The 4,121-nt window shown below is 41.2% G+C and overlaps 1 non-coding gene across 1 annotated transcript; it reads left to right on the top strand.

The window, feature by feature from the left end:
- Positions 1 to 3,799: 3,799 nt before the first annotated feature.
- On the top strand, positions 3,800 to 3,908 carry LOC141588907 (small nucleolar RNA R71). Its single transcript, XR_012519873.1, has one exon. It is a non-coding gene; the product is annotated as a small nucleolar RNA R71 (small nucleolar RNA).
- The last annotated feature ends 213 nt before the right edge of the window (positions 3,909 to 4,121 follow it).

The raw sequence follows: 4,121 nt of genomic DNA, 5'->3' as shown, positions 1-4,121 counted from the left end.
ATCGTGGTGATGCCCTTAATGTCATCCAAAGAGTAACCCAAAGCCTTCCTGTTTTTCTTAAGCACACACATCAAAGCGGCATATTTGGTCATCATTAAGCTTAGAGCTAACAATAGCTGGGTACTGCTCCGTATCATCTAGAAAAACATACTTAAGATTAGGAGGAAGTGGCTTACGCTCCGACACTTTTACCTCTACAGCATAGACGGAATCATCTTCAATGGTGTAGCAAGTGTTTACCAAGTTCTCGTTGGCCAAGCTCAAGAGCATCTCATCTTCTTCCTCATTGAGCTCGTAGCTCTCCATTGAGGCTACCAAAGCATCTGGCTCCTCAGCATTCTCCACTGTATTACCTGCACACTCATCTAAACGGGTTAGATCAGCTAAGGGATCCTTGGCTAAGGATTCCCTCCAATTACAAGTAACGGCCCTGTCAACAATATCGATGGAATAACACTTATCATCGTCAGCAATCGCCTTGTGAGCAAGACTGAACTCAATGGTGTCATCCCCTACCTCTAAGGTGATGGTTCCGCGTTTGACATCTATTACAACCCTAGCTGTATGTAAAAACGGTCTGCCTAAAATAATAGGTATCTGACTGTCCTCTGCAATGTCCAAAACAACGAAATCGACAGGAATAAAAAACTTACCCACTCGAACAGGTACATCCTCTAGAACAACTATAGGTCTCTGAGTCGATCTATTTGCCATTTGAACGGTAATATCGGTCACCTTAAGTCTACCAATGTTTAACCTTTCGCAAACAGAATACGGCATGACACTGACACTGGCCCCTAAGTCACAAAGGGCCTTTCCAATTACGTGGTTACCTATAGTGCAAGGAATTGAGAAACTACCCGGGTCTTTTAATTTAGGTGGCACATTAATTTGCGAAAGAGCATTACACTCTTCCACAAAAGCAACATTACCATCATCACGAAAATTTCTCTTACGATTTAAAATATCTTTCATGAATTTAGCGTAAGAGGGTACCTGGGTAATTAAATCAGTGAACGGAACTGTTACCTCGAGATTTTGGACCATCTCCAAAAACTTACCAAACTTGCGCTCCAGCTTGTTATTCTTCAAACGCTTCGGATACGGGACTGCAACACTGGCCGTAGGATCAGTAACCTTCGGCTTCCGTAAGTTTAAAACCTCCGTCAAATCATCAATGAGTGAAGGATCATGCAAACTAGTTGACGGATTTGCATCTTGTTCTGGGAAGTCAGTCGATCGACTGATATGGTTGGTCGATCGACCAACTTGGCTGGGCGTGAACAGTTCCTGTTCAGAATTGAGTTCGTCAGGTGATCCAGTCGATCGACTGGTGATGTTGGTCGATCGACCACTCGTGCTGGGTGTGAATAGTTTCTGATCAGAAACTATTTTATCTGACGCTTCAGTCGATCGACTGACAATGTTGGTCGATCGACCAGAAGTACTGGAAATTGAGCTCGTTTTTACATCAGAATGTAAACGAGCTTCTTCATCATTTCCCGAGTCTTCCTTTGGCTTGTCGGGACTTTCATAAGAGAGGCCACTCCTGAGATTAATAGCATTAATCCTTTCAATCGGCCCTTCACATTTGCTTGAAGAATTAGCGGCTTGCTTAGCCTCTATATTCTCCAATTGCTTCACAAAATTCCTCGAAGACTCAATCCCGGCTGCTTCCATATTCGCCACTTGAACCAAAAGGAGTTGGACCATTTCTCTCAACTTCTCGATCTCATCTGAGTTTTGAACAAGTATTTCAACTTTCTCCTTGGAAGCTTCAGAAATCTCGAGCTTCTCGAGACGGGAAGTAATGGAAGTTATAAGTGTCACAACGGCACTCATTTCATCACTTTGCTTTCGGGACTATCCACGTGAACTTCCAAATTCAGCTCTACGGACTGCCATCTCCTCAATAGTGTTCCAACCTTTACTTTGACCGGTATTGTTTTGGAACCTCCCATTAGCAGCTGCATCCATGATGACCTTGTAATCATCATATAGGTGATTGGTCCGTTTTGCATCCACAAATAAATAGATGTGGTCGTTGGTCACGGTCGAATCAAAACACAATTTATAGCTTAACAAGCAACTCTACAATTAGTAAAGAGGCAAGTAAAGGTCGGATCCCAAGGGACGGGAGTTGAAATGAGATTTCTATTGTAACTAGTGGTGTCTAAGGGGTGTCACAAATTGGGTTGATGTAGAAGGTTACTAAACTAGAATAACAATGAAAATAAACAAGCAAGATGAATTAAAGGGGTGTAAACAATTGATTAAAGGCACTAGGGTGTCATGGGATCATAGGGGAATCATGGTATATGATCATACAAACATGTTCTCAAATTATAAGCAAGCAATTATTGTTGTGATGGATTGAGTTGGGTTATATCTTACAATCCTAGGAAAGTTTGGGTCCCGGCCAGCCGAATCGATTAGATTGTACAACACCTACAAGTCGACTTAATCTTCCTACTCAACAACATGCATGGTCTAATGAGACTCGAGTTGGGTTATGTCTTACAAGTCTCATTGAAAAGATAGGAGATGATAGTAAATGCAAGGATTCATAGGCTTAGCATTTCATCAAATATAACATGTGCATGAGTTGAGATCAAAACAAGCAAGCAAATAAGATATGAAAGCATATTAATTTAAGCATGAATCATTCCCCATGTTGGTTTCCCCTAATCACCCATTAACCCTAGCTAAGAGACTACTCACTCATTATCATGTTGATCATGCTAGCAAGGTTGTCAATCATACCAACAATATGAAACATGATGAATAAATGAAAGTAATTAACAATAATTAAAAAGGGATTAAGAGATTATACCTACTAATGATTCCAATAATAAAGCAAGAATAATAGAAGTACTTGAATGCTAGATTGAGAGGTTGTCAATCTCCCAATAATAACCCAAATAATCTTCAATTACCCAAAATAAAGGATGAACAAAAGAGAGATTAAAGAACTAAAACTTGGATTAAAACTTGATTAATATTTGATTACAATATTGAAGAGAGATTTGATTGATATTAACTACACTAATTATTGATAAGAAGAACATGCTCCTCTAATTAGACTAATGGGGTATTTATAGTGAAAATTAGGGAGGATGCATTAGGGTTAACTAAGGGCTAAACTAGTAATTACACTTTTTAAGTAGAGCAAGGAGAAGCCGGTATTTTTGGAGAGAAGGGCTTCTCTTTTCGTAGCTTGAAGAAGACAACCAGCGGCGTGAAGGAATCCGGGCGGATTAGGGTCGGGACGGCCGGATTTGGTCGATGGAATCCGAGCGGATTCTGGGGAATCCGGGCGGATTGTTGAGGGGGAATCCGAGCGGATTCCAGCTGGGACGCTCGGATTGTGGATAGGCAGGACGAGCGGATTGCTGACAATCCGCTCGGATTGTCAGTCAGCGTGATACTTCTTCTTTTTCTTCCCTTTTCTTCATAAATTCCTTGGGGATTTCCTTGGGGACTCAAGGATCCTTTCTCAACATTGCTCTTCTACTATGATATGTACAAAGGCTTTCTAATCTTGTCTCTCCTTGATGCTTGGTCATTGAATTTGATCAATTTAGTCTTGATTTGCCATGAAAATGCAAGATTCTTACTCCTTTCCTACCAAGGGATCAAAATCTCAAAGAATATGCAAAACAAAGAACTAAAGATAAGAAATGACCCAAATAAGCACTAAAAAGCATGGAAACAAGGGTAATTCGGGGGCTAAATATGCGCCAATTATGGTCACATCAATAGGGCATTATAAAATAGGTTGCAAATATACCATTGCTGGAAACCATGGTGAGGGACAACTCGGACCAAACTTTTGAAACGTCCCCATGCTTCACAAAAACCCTCATCCGCTCCTTGCTGGAAACTTGTGATTTTACTTCGCAAGGCGTCGGTCTTTGAAAGTGGGAAGTACTTCTTGTAGAAGGCTAATGCTAGAGATGTCCAGTCCGTGACTCCAGCTGCTACCCTATCAAGGTAGCGGTACCAATCTCGCGCCGAATCCTTCAAGGAGTATAAGAACATCAACCCCTTTACTTCATCCTGAGTCACCCCAGCTGGTATAGGTATAGAACAACAATAGTCTGTGAAAATCTCCATATGCT

Source organism: Silene latifolia, chromosome 6 (assembly GCF_048544455.1).
Source record: "Silene latifolia isolate original U9 population chromosome 6, ASM4854445v1, whole genome shotgun sequence".
NCBI lineage: Eukaryota > Viridiplantae > Streptophyta > Magnoliopsida > Caryophyllales > Caryophyllaceae > Silene > Silene latifolia.
The sequence above is the reverse complement of the archived record's forward strand: the minus strand, read 5'-3'. Positions and strand labels throughout refer to the sequence as shown.